This window comes from Callithrix jacchus, chromosome 18 (assembly GCF_049354715.1).
Source record: "Callithrix jacchus isolate 240 chromosome 18, calJac240_pri, whole genome shotgun sequence".
Lineage (NCBI taxonomy): Eukaryota > Metazoa > Chordata > Mammalia > Primates > Cebidae > Callithrix > Callithrix jacchus.
In genome coordinates, this window is record NC_133519.1 from 12,280,756 (window position 1) to 12,293,191 (window position 12,436).

General features: G+C 45.1%; 1 protein-coding gene across 19 annotated transcripts in view; it reads right to left on the reverse strand.

Annotated features, from left to right (window-relative positions):
• The window catches only part of LOC103790920 (uncharacterized), a 69,716-nt gene that overhangs the window by 37,749 nt on the left and 19,531 nt on the right, over window positions 1-12,436 (reverse strand). For 13 of the 19 annotated variants that reach the window (XM_078355728.1, XM_078355730.1, XM_054247512.2 and 10 more), the window contains 2 exons: window positions 11,465-11,546; window positions 3,267-3,372 (listed from right to left, as the gene is read on the reverse strand). The gene's annotated coding sequence lies outside the window, so the exon portion shown is untranslated. Of the gene's footprint in view, window positions 1-494; window positions 605-3,266; window positions 3,373-5,903; window positions 5,986-7,556; window positions 7,725-11,464; window positions 11,549-12,436 lie in introns of those variants that run through there. The other 6 variants (XM_078355724.1, XM_078355723.1, XM_078355725.1 and 3 more) reach the window with 5 other exon arrangements.

Below are 12,436 nucleotides of genomic sequence, written 5' to 3' on the forward strand. Positions count from 1 at the left end.
GAAACTTCCCTCAACTGAATGCGCTGAGGAATATTATTAGTATCACTGCTTCATATACAAGCAAGGGATACTTACACTGGCACCTGACCTAGGGCAGAGCTGTTTGATGTAAGAATGGACATCTCCAACCCTTCTCCACGCATGGTTATTCCCTCTAACTCACACTGACCTGAAGAGCATCCACTGCTACAGCAGCACCGATCCTGATGCTCCTGGGTCTGGGGAGTGTTCATCCATGACTGAATAAAACTGATTACAAACCTCTGAACCTTTCTTGGAGTTCAAGCTGCCCCTCATTATAAACCAGCTCTGATCTAACCTGTGGCTCTCCCTGGCCAGAGGCAGGAGATTCCTGTCAAATAAGTTTCTCTCAGTCCCCACTGCTCAGCTCACGCTGCTCCTTGAGGGTTTAAATCATCATAGCCATTGCCCATTTCCCCTCAGGCTTCTGTCCTGCTCTGTCCTTATTCTCCCCTTCTTTCGTTTTTATTTACCAATGGCTTCTCCTTTGTGGATTATTCTCATCCCCTAAACCTGCTGACTTTCTTTCTTCCACCTGTTCCCCCAGCTCTGGGATTCCAGCGTGTAGGCTCAGCTCAGGCTCCTGCAGGAGACACACAGAGTCAGGTCTCAGCTGAAGCTCCCAGGCAGTATTGAAAAGCATCTCAATTCCTCAGAAGCTCAGAGAAAACAGAGCAGGAAGGGACCTCAGAGAGGTACAATAAGCCTCTACCTTACTGATGAGGACACACTGAAGCCCGGAAACACGGAGACTCTCCCAGGCTCCCTCCCTCACCACTTGGCAGCAGATCCACCACACAAGTCTTGGCCTCAGCCTCCCTGTGCAGAGCAGGTAACTCACCCTCCAGAAGCTCACTGCTGCCATTCGAAAAACTTTAGATCAAAAAGAGGAATTTCCACTGTCAAAAAAAAAAAAAAACGGAAAAAGCCCCTTTCCTTGGACAAACCCTCTATCACAGTTCTACAATCCTGGCCTTTATACTTGGTCAGTTGTCATTCACTGGCTGCTAGACTGGGGCAGGGAGCACATAGGATTAAATAGTGTTTCACACAACCCTGCTTTCCCGGCCTGGGCTCCACTCTTCTTCAGAAACTTTCTGCTGCTGTATCTGCTGGAGAGTCCAGGCCCTCCTGTGGGTCATTTCTCCATGAAGATCCCTGTTATTTTCTTCCTCTCTTAAAGATAGAAAGGGCAGAGATTGGTTCTGGGACTCCATAGTCTTAGGTTTTCTCCTAAGTCAGCCAGGGCAGCTGAAAGCAATCATGACTGAGAGCGGTCAGGTGAGTGAAGAGGAGCACGGGCTCACAAGGACATCCTCTCGTGAAGATGGTCGGGACCGTGACACAGGAAATGTCTGACCAATTCTGAGGGGGAAGATGCAACAATAATTAAGTGGAAAATGCTGCTATGAGGAGAAAAAGGAAGAACCAAAAGAGCAGGGGGAGAAGGAAAATAAAATGTTTTCCATAATGATAGTAAAACATGCAGAGCCCGGAGGCAAAGCCCCCTGTCACAGACGGTTAGTTCCAGGCTGTGGAGCCTAATGAAGAATTTCTGGCTGGACTTTGCTCAGCTCCAGGTCAAAATGGTTTTGGATCAGTGACTTTGTTCCCTCCACTTTCCCTCTTTTTAAACAAGAATCACTAGCAGTGTTATTCTGTGACTGTCCCACCATTGCACACTGAGGACAGATAAGCTGTTTGATCCGTTTCACAGGTCAACAGGGGTAAGGGAATTATATCAAGGATCTGTACTTGGGCTGGGCATGGTGGCTACCTGAAATCCTAGCACCTTGGGAGGCTGAGTGGGGATGGCCCCTAAGGTCAGGAGTTTCAGACTAGCCTGGACAACAGGGAAAAACCCCATCTCTACTAAAAATACAAAAAAATTAGCTGAATGCAGTGCTGCATGTCTGTATCCCCAGCTACCCCAGAGGCTGAGTCAGGAGAATCGCTTGAACCCAGGGGGCAGAAGTCGCAGTAAGCCAAGATCGCACCACTGCACTCCAGCATGGGTGACAGACCAGGACTCGCTCTCAAATAAAAGGAATCTGTACTTAATGGACACCCTCAGAAGCCTCATTCACACTTGGTGCAGATGATTTAAATGAGATTTTAAACTTCTGATCACATTAAAGCTACATGACATTGTTCACTTTCCCCTAATGAATTAATGACATGAAACTTGGAAACCTCAGGTGAGAGGGTCAGTGTATTTTGCATCTGTGAGAATGTGAATGTCTGGGGACCTGAAGTTGAACTGTGATAGGTGGAATTTCTAAAATGGTCTCCAAACATGTTGTACCCTTATCTGTGGAACCTGTTAAAGTGATGAGATATTCCTGTGATTACTTTGTTACATGGCAGTCATATGACTTTAAAGAGTGATATGGTTTGGCTCTCTGTCCCCACCCAAATCTCATGTTGAATTATAATCCTGAGTGTTAGAGTGGGGCCTGGCAGGAGGTTACTGGATCCTGGGGATGGTTTCTAATGGCGTAGCACCATCCCCCAAGTGCTGGTGCATGATAAGTTTCCATGAGATCTGGCTCTTCAAAACTATGTAGCACTTCCCCTTTCTCTCTCTCTCTCTGTCTCTCTCTCTCTCTCTCTCTCCTGCCAGCCCACAGAACCATGACCTAATTAAATCTCTTTATAAATCTCAGCCTCAGGTCATTATAGCATTACAAGAACAGACTAATACCAAGCCTGAGCTTTCCTGAGTGGGCCGGATCTAATCACACCCCTCCCTAAGAGTCACAGATTTCTCTAGTGGGTAGAAGACAAAGTCAGAGAGACGATGGGAGCTGGAGAATTCCATGAGCTGTTGTTGGTTGGAAGATAAGGAAAGCGAGAAAGAATGCAGGTGGCCTCTGGAATCAGAATGTCTTCAGGCTGAGAGCCAGCAGGAGGACTGCAAAAGGATGTCAGTCCTCCACCCACAAGAAGAGGATTCTGCCAATACATCTCTAGTGAACTTGGAAGAGTAGCCTGAGCTCTAGATGAAAAACACAGGCAGCACATAACTGGATTTCAGCCTAAGACCCCCATCAGAGAACCCAGTCATTCCTGATTACTGTGGTTTCAAACAACTAACTTGTTATACTGTGTTAATAGGTAGCAACAAAAACTAGTTACAGGTGCCTAACTGTACTCTTTTTATATTTTCACATACATGTATGCAAATCCCTATAGGCACAAAAAAGAAAAAGAAGCAAAAAACTACAGTAAAATGTGATGCTTACCTTTACGGGAGCACTGCAAGGGCTGTACCGGAGCCCTTGCAACTTGAAGATAACGTAGGCCATTTCAGGCAGGTGAGAAGCGTCTCTTCAATGTTACCAACCCAATCTCTGAAAGAAAAAAGATGGTAAAATACTTAACTGACAGCCTGGTGTGGTGGCTCACACACGTAATCCCAGTACTTCGGGACGCTAAGGTGGGTAGATCACCTGAGGTTGGGAGTTCAAGACCAGTCTGACCAACATGGACAAACTCTGTCTCTACTCAAAATACAAAATTAGCTGGGCATGGTGGTGCATGCCAGAAATCCTTAGCAACTGAAAGGCTGAGGCACAAGAATCAATTGAACCCTAGAGGTAGAAGTTGCAGTGAGCTGAGATTGCACATAGCACTCCAGCATGGTGGCTCATGCCTGTAATCCCACCGCTTTGGGAGGCCAAAGCGAGCAGATCCCCTGAGGTCGGGAGTTCAAGAAGAGCCTGACCAAGATGGAGAAACCCCGTCTCTACTAAAAATACAAAATTAGCTTGGCGTGGTGGTGGGTGCATGCCTGTAATCCCAGCTACTCGGGAGGCTGAAGCAGGAGAATTGCTTAAATCTGGGAGGCAGAGGTTGCAGCGAGCCAAGGTCGCACCATTGCACTCCAGCCTGAGCAACAAGAGCGAAACTCTGGCTCAAAAAAAAAAATCAAAAAACAAAACTTAACTCGGCATAATATTATCTGCAAATTCATCATCTACATTTCTAATCGAAGATTTTCTTTTAGATCTTTCACTCATGCTCACCAGACAAGGTTTGATAGCAACTGTCTGACACCAGCAAAGATGAAGCAATTCAAGGAGAGCAATGAACAGGATACCACTAAGTTTCCCCGAATAAAGTCCTTAGAATAAAAAAATCCTCTAGTTGCCATAAGAGTAAGACGATGGTCCATTATATGAAATTCCAATATAATAAAACCTTAAATGTAATGTTGTCTGTCTGTCTTCCAAATTTTAATTTTGTTCAGGCTCCGCCATCGTGAACAGAAATTGGAAAATGACTGCAAAGAGGCTCTGGGGAACCTGGGGAGGGAAGAAATGGATTCTAAAGAGGGGAATGAGGTGACGGCTGCAAAATTCTATGTCTACTTAAATTATTAAATTCTACATTTACGATTAGTGACTTTTATTGTGAGTAACTTCTTAAATGATATTTCTGGTTTCTACTCCAACTTGTAAGGAGCCAGGAGGTCACCACTTGTGTCCTTACAACTAGAAAAAAGCTGAAAAAACTGAAAAATTTCAACCCTTATTAGAGGGACTAGAGGAGAAATCACAGGGCAAATTGCCATGCTGAAAACCAGACAGACAGGCAAACACAGGGAACAGAAGCTGCTGAAGCCAGCAACTGGAAGGAGCTCTTCAATGGTACTCACAGATTCCTAGAAGCTGACGGAGGCCTGGCTTGAGCATTAAAAACTCCTTGGGGCTCAGATTTAGTGGGGATCTCACACTTTTCTAAGTGTTACCACAGAGCCCAACCAGGTTCTCATAGTAAAGATCAGAAAAATCCCCAGAGAACTGACACTGCCAACTTCAGTACTAATTATAAAGCTACAGTAACCAAACTGTGGAAATGGTGAAGAAAGAAAACACAAACAGGTCACTAGGAAACAATACAGAGCTCAGGAATAGACCTACACAAACACTCAACTGATCTTTGAGGAAGGCACAAAGGCAATTTAACAGGGAAAGGACAGACTTTTCCACAAATGACACTAGAATGACTAGACATCCACATGTGAAAAATAAATAAATCTAGGCACAGATTTTACACCTTCCACAAAACAGATCTTACACCTGAATGTGAGGTGCAAAACTCTAAGACTCCTGGATGATCACACAGGGGAAAATCTGGGCGACGTTGGGTTTGGTGATGACTTCTCAGATACGATGCCAAAAGCACAATCCAGGAAAGAAAAAATTGAAAGCTTCAACTTTATTAAAATAAAAACGTCTTCTCTGTGAAAGACATTGTTAAGGAAATGAATAAACAAGTGACAGACTGGGGGAAAAATATTGGCAAAATACAGATCTCATGAAAGACTGGTGTCCAAAATATATAAAGAACTCTTATTTTACCGTTTTTCTTTCCTTTTTCTTTTTAAAGAAACGGGGTCTCGCTATGTTGCCCAGGCTGGAGTGCAGGGGCTATTGACAGGTGCGATTCCACTACTGATCAGCAGGGGAGTTTGGACCTGCTCCATTTCTGACCTGGGCTGGTTCACCCCTCCTTAGACAACCTGGTGGTCCCCCACTCCCAGGAGGTCACCATATTGATGCCGAACTTAGTGCAGACACCCGATCAGCACAGCGCACTACAGCCCAGAACTCCTGGGCTCAAGCGATCCTCCCACCTCAGCCTCCCAAGTAGCTGGGACTACAGGCATGTGCCACCGCGCCCGGCTATAAAGGACTACTAAAACACAATAATAAAAAAGCAAACAACCCAATTTAAAAATGGGCAGAAGATCTGGATACTTCACCAGAAAAGACATATGGATGGCAACTAAGCATATGAAACAGATGCTCAAAGTCATGTGTCACTAGGAAATTGCATATTAAAACAATGAAATACCACTATACGATAATATATACCTAATAGGAAGGCTCAAATCCAAAGAAGTGACAATACCACAGGCTGGCAAAGATGCAGAGCAACATGAACTCTCATTTGTTCCTAGTGGAAATGCAAAATGCTAGTTACTTTGGAAAACAGTTCGGCAGGCTTTCTTACAAAGCTAAACAGTCTTCCCATATAATCCAACAAATAGCAGTTTTAGATATTTACCAAAGTCAAGTTAAACTACGTTCACTCAGAAACTTGCATCCAAGTATTTACGACAGTTTTACTCATACTTGTCAAACACTGGAAGTAACCAAAATGTCCTTCACTGAGTGAATGGCTAAACAAACTGTGGTATATCTGTACAAGAGAATGTGATTCAGTGATACATGAAATGAGCTATCAGGCCATGAGAAGACATGGAGGAACTTTAAATGCACAATGCTAGGAAGAAACTAGTCTAAAGACTCTACACACTGTATGATTCCAACACTAGGACATTCCAGGAAAGTCAAAATGGTAGAGACAGTGAAATGATCTCTGGTTTTCACTGTGGTTTTCAGCAGTAAATCTCTTCTGTGTGATACTGTACTGGGGATGCAGGACATTAGGTAATTGTCAAAACTTATAACTATAAAACTCAAAACAATGAACCGCAATGTAAACTATGGAGTTGAGTTGATAACAATGTTTCAATATTGATTAATCAATTGTAAATATGTATCACACTAATACAAGATACTCATGATAGAGGAAATTGTGTGCTACGGGACAAGGGAGAATAGGGGAATTCCCTGTACTTTCACAAGCCAAGCAGCTACAGCCAAATGACAAGACTCCCAGTCTAACGCCCTCACCACTAGATGGCTGAGCCTGGCTGGGGAAGACTGTGCTGTTGCCAGGTATCCCGCCAGAGTTCAGCCTGACTGTGAGCTGTGCAGGGAGCCATAGTGTGCTCCCCAGGAAAGAGTTATCTATGAACTCACAACTGAGAGAACCGGGGTCTACACACCCTTCCTTGCAGGTCACCATGTCAGAGGTGAGACAAATGATTCAAGAATAATGGCAAAGCAGGTTGTTTTTCACCTAAGAAACCCCAACAGCAGCTCAGCAGCTCAGTCAGCACCTTCCCTCCGAAAACAGTGCTCCTCCCTGCATTTGGCAGGCACCAGAGTACAAGGTGTGCAGGTCTGGAAACTTCTAGGCAATTCTGCTCCTTCCTCTCCCTATGGCCGAGAGCTCAGCAGCAGCAGCCCGCAGATTCTTCCTGTTCTTTCTCAAATGCATACCTTCCCACCCACCCTCACCAACATCATTCCAGTGTGGACCTCCCTCATCTCCTGCCCCTATTTGCTCCCAGCTCCACCCCATTCTCTCATCACAGCTGCTCCCTACTCCACAGCTGGCCGTGTTTCCTCCCTCTGTGATCTCACTGTGGCTACCATTGAAGATTTTAGCCTAGAATGCAAGAGCATCTATAATCTAGCCCTCATCCCTCACCCAGTACCTCTTTCTAGCCACTCTTGCTGTTCCTCCAATGTGTCCTGTGCACGCTCCCCTCAGCATCTGCCCTCATGTCACTCCTCCCCACTGCGCTGCTCTTCTCTCAGCCCTGTCCCACACGCTCAGTCAATGCCTATCAAAACTGACCCAACCTGCAAAGTTCACTTCAAATCCCATGTCACCTATGAAGTTATTCTTAAGGATCCAGCGAAGAGGAAGCCTGCTGCTCTGAAGTCTCCTGTGCAGCACGGGCCATACACGCTACCTCGCCGCAGCGCTAGTTGTGAACACTTCTCATGTCCCTTCCCAGATTGCGGTTATGTTCCCAAGCAGCTGTCATCGCTGTGGCTCTACCAAGGGTAAGGGAGAGTAGAATGAATTTACTTAAAAGTCAACTAATTAAACTGGTGGCAAGAAAGGAGGCTTTGAGACTAAGCTCATCTGGGTTCCAATAGGGCTAGCTCAGTGCCCTTAGAGAAGTTATGTAGCCTCTCGGAGCTTCCTTTCCACATCTGAAAACAGTCTGGGTATCTATTTTACAAAGCTTTTGTCAGAATTACAGAAAATATATGTCAACCACCATAAATTATTACTATCATCATAGCACCAATCAACCTAAAATATTTCTTGGGGTCATCACAAGAAACAGATAACATGAGACAGAACTTTGTAGAATATAACATTATTGTGTTAATTTTTAATAAGAAGACTTGGAGTACATTTGTGTTCTATATCATATGACCAACATAGACCTCGCAGATGCCCCACTAATCACCAGCCAGTACATCCTCCAACAGCTAACCACTTTGGCTTTCAGAATATCTGTGCTCAGAACTGTTAGAATGAATTTACTTAAAATCAGCCAATAAGACTGGTGGAATCCTATGCCCAAACGGAGGTTTTGCTCCATATGGTACCAGACACTAATTCAACTTAAAATCTGTTTTCATCTTTTTTATTTTTGACATCTTGCACACAGAGCATTACTTTTCTCACTGCTCAAGCCCAGACAAATGCTATCGAAAGCAAGAGAAAATGGGGTGGGGTGTCAACCTAAATCACAGCCTCCATCTCAAGCCAACGGGGTCATCTTTCAGGCCCCACATTCGGTCCTCTGCTTTCCAGCCAAGGCTTCCTGCCTGGGGCACTCAAGAGAAAGCAAACCCCACTGCTGAGCTACTCCCACTGTGGCCACCAGAGGGTCCCCACAGCATTAGCTACAAAGCAAGGACACACCCTTTCCCAGTAAATTGACCATTTTAAATATTATCCAGACAGCCTTACAGCAGCCTCCCCAGCTTCCAGCCAACAGAACTGCCCAGAAACTCCACAGCTAGCTGCTGCTAATACTGTTGAGCCATCAGTTCCTACCAAGCAGCCAGCATTTCACAAGGGGTTTGAGTCACTGGGGTCCCAGAGTCCAATTTCTGTGGGTCTGAGCCCTCCCCAGCCAGATTCTAGTATCATCAATGAACAAAGAGTATCTGTGGCTTCAGTAACTGTTTCCCTTTGACACAGCATCTGAATTTTTGCCTGGAACACCACTTGCTCTCAAGTTTCAACACAGAAAGGGGAAATGCAGCTTATCAGACTGGCAGACCACAGCCCATGATGGGCAGGTCATGTCTTGCAGAATTCTGCCCTGGTGCCAAACACTGGGATTCAGACATGCTGCTGTTCCATTCTGCCTGCTGACTTCACTGAAGGTGCAGAGTAAGTTGCTTCCTCCTTGGGAAAGGACATGTCCAAGATCACACAGCCAATGAGTGGCAGACAAAATGTAATTTGCTCCCAAGCCTGTCTGAAACTCCATAGTTGTTTTATTTTTTCCATTGCTAACAAAAAGTGTTGCCCAGATCCCTGAAGCTAAGTTGTACTTCCTCTCACCCTCATCCCACGCCACACCCGCCTTGCTACAGACACACTGGCCGTTTTTCAATTCCTCTATCAAACCCAGCTTCTCCCCATCTCTGGGTCTTTACATGGGCTCTTCCCTCCCCTTGGAATATTTCCGCCCACGCCTCCTTTATTTGCAACCATAGTTTCTCTTCTTCCTCTAAGTCTGGGTTTAACTATTCCCTTCTCAGAACAGCCTTTCCTGGTTTCCTTCCTAGAACGGGTCCTTCACTTCTCTTACTCAGATTCCTCATTTCCCATGATGGCACTCATCACAAACGTACCGATTTTTTCTGTTAGTTTCATTTCCCCCCTATTTCTATTTTATTTCCCTTCCTGAGGTAGGGGGTGGAACCTGACACTAAAGGCGGAGCTCAGACACCAGACCAAATTGAGGACTAGCTAAAACAAGGCTTGGGCAAAAGCGACTTTCAATCAGACATGCCCATTAGTGTGGAATGTCAATTTACCATTGCCATGGCAACACCCAGGCAGTTATCACTCCTTTCCACGGCAATGACCCAATGACCTGAAAGTTACTACTGCTTCCCCTAGAAATTTCTGCATAAACCACCCCTTAATCTGTATGCAATTAAAAGTGGGTTATAGAAATATGACTGCAAAACTCCCCTGAGCTCCTGCTCTCTGCCTACGGGGTAGCGCTGCTCTGCAGGAACAGTCATGGAGCCGTAACACCGCCTCTTCGCTAAAGCTGTTTCCTTCTACCTTCGGCTTGCCCTTGAATTTCCTGGGAAAAGCCAAGAACCCAGTGGCTAAGCTCCATTTTGGGGCTTCCCTGCATCATTTTTCCCTATAATGTAAGGTCTGTGAGTGCATATATTTGTCTGTCTCAGTCATTCACATATCTCCTGGACCTATAACATGCAGGGAATGAGTAGGTACTCAGTAAATATTTGATAGATTCTAAGTGTTAGAATTTGCAGCTCACCTATAGAAGACAGGTTGTTTTCAACTCTAGTCTAAGAGCTCTCCTATGTCTAAAAATAAAAATAAAAAACGTGCAGTCCTTCAGCTTTTGCAGCCCTAAGAGGTATGTCAGCACAGCAAGCACAGCCCCGGTGGAGTCCTCCCAGTCCCCTAAAGAGAAGTCTGCTCAAAGGCCTTCACAAATCACACACACTAGAAACCCTGGGCCACAGAAGAGCACCGCTTGGCTTGCTTAAAATGGCCCCTTCACAGAGTGGGAAATCACACAGAGGAGGTGGGGATCTGCCTTCATGTTCACTAGATGATTCATTCAGTCTCTTCCCTTACCCCAGAAGATAGGTGGAGACCCAGGTTCATACTGGTGAAATGAATTGCCCAGAGCCATGTAGTTAATAATGCCCTTTTTCACATTCTTCAGTGGCTCCTAGTACCAGAGGAAATAGGAAATTCCTTAGCAGAATATCTAAGGCACCTCCTTTCAGACTCATCCCCATTCAAGGTTCTGAAAGACGCTGCACTCTCCTCATGCAGAACTGCAGGCAGTTCCTGGCACAGACACACTATCTCACAGTTCCATCCGACACATGCCTTCCCCTCCTGTCTGCCCCCACAGAATGGGGCTTATTCCTACTAGTCCCTTAAAATCCACATAAATACATGAAAAAACATAGCTCCTGATAGAAATAGAGCCTAAGCAAACAAACGTGTGGGCAGAAATATTTTTTCAAAAATAGTCTTTGATATACAGTTAGACAGTACAAAATTAGAAACAACTTAAATGCTTGAAAAACATGGGAAATGTTTAACAAATTATAGTACTTCCCTATTCAGGGGCTACTAACACAGCCATACATGGGTTGGTTTGTTTTCCTTTTTAGATTGCCAGCAAAAACTTTTTGCTGAGACAGGAATGCTGAGCTGGGTTTTCACAGGTTTCCATGTGATACAGGCCATAGCTTAATACACACCAAGAAACAAGACTATGCATTTGCTAAGACCTGTGAGAACTTTGCTTCATGAGTATCTAAGAGAGCACAGGGCAGTAAATAGTTCTATTCAAACAATGACACCATGCTGAGGTGTCAACAGTATCACAGTGTAATTACTATACATGCAAATCAATCCTTTCAAATGTGCTGCTAAAAATACTAGCACTTTGTTAAGGCTGTGCCGTAACACATAAACACCCAATTCCAGGGTTCTTCCTCAACCACATAACTAGCCCGATGAGGATGTTCCTGCTCACCAAGTGATTTTCCTCCACACAGGGATTCAGTTCTCCAGGCTCTTTCCAACTGTAATTCTTCCATCCTTAGAGTCTTGAAGTCCTGGCAGGTGGAGAGAAAGAATATGGAAAAGTCACACCTCTTTACTGCTTTGTCCTGCAAGTGAAACATATCACTTCCAGTCCCATTCTGTTGGTGACTAGTCACATATTCCTACCTAGGGGCATGAAGTGGTAGGAATGCAGTCCCTAGCTGAGCACCCAAAACTCTACAGTGTGAAAAAAGGAGCACATTTTTAGTATATAGCCCAACTTCTGTGTCATGGCCACAAACCCAAAAAAGTTGAGAACCACAGAATAACAGGATTTTGTGGCTGTGCCACATGGAGAAGTGGTAAAATACCCAATACTGCCTCAATAGTGGATCGCTCTCTCCAGCTCCCAGCATTTTGTACATTGGAACGTATCTCAGGCCTGGTGGAGGAGTTGAACAATGCCTTCTCATCATTTCAGAGACCACATGGACGGAGCCTCTGCTCTCATTCCTCCAATGGCCTTTCAGTTGGCTACTCTCCTGCTAGGACAGTGTCCTTGCTGGGCAGCTCAGGCTCAGGCACTGGTCCCTGGTGCAGTCAGTTCTCACTAGGGAAGCCGAGCGGGCTTCATTGTATGCATGTGGTTGAGAAGGTATAACTACTTCCAGGAAAAACAAGTGTATGGGACCCCTTTTCCAAGAGAGAGACTGTAAGCATGGCTGATACTTGAGGCGTTATGGACCTGCCAGTACATAGAATCATTAAGAAGCCACATGAGGACAGGAATCATAAGATGTGTTGACCATTTTCACCACTGTATCCTCAGTGCTTCGCACAGTGTTTTAGAAACCCTGCAGCATCCTCCTGGAGATGCACCCACTAGGGCCTCCGAGTGCCGCAGGTACACTGGAGAAGAGAGAAAAGAGAAGCCACAGTACGCTACAGTTGAATAGCTACT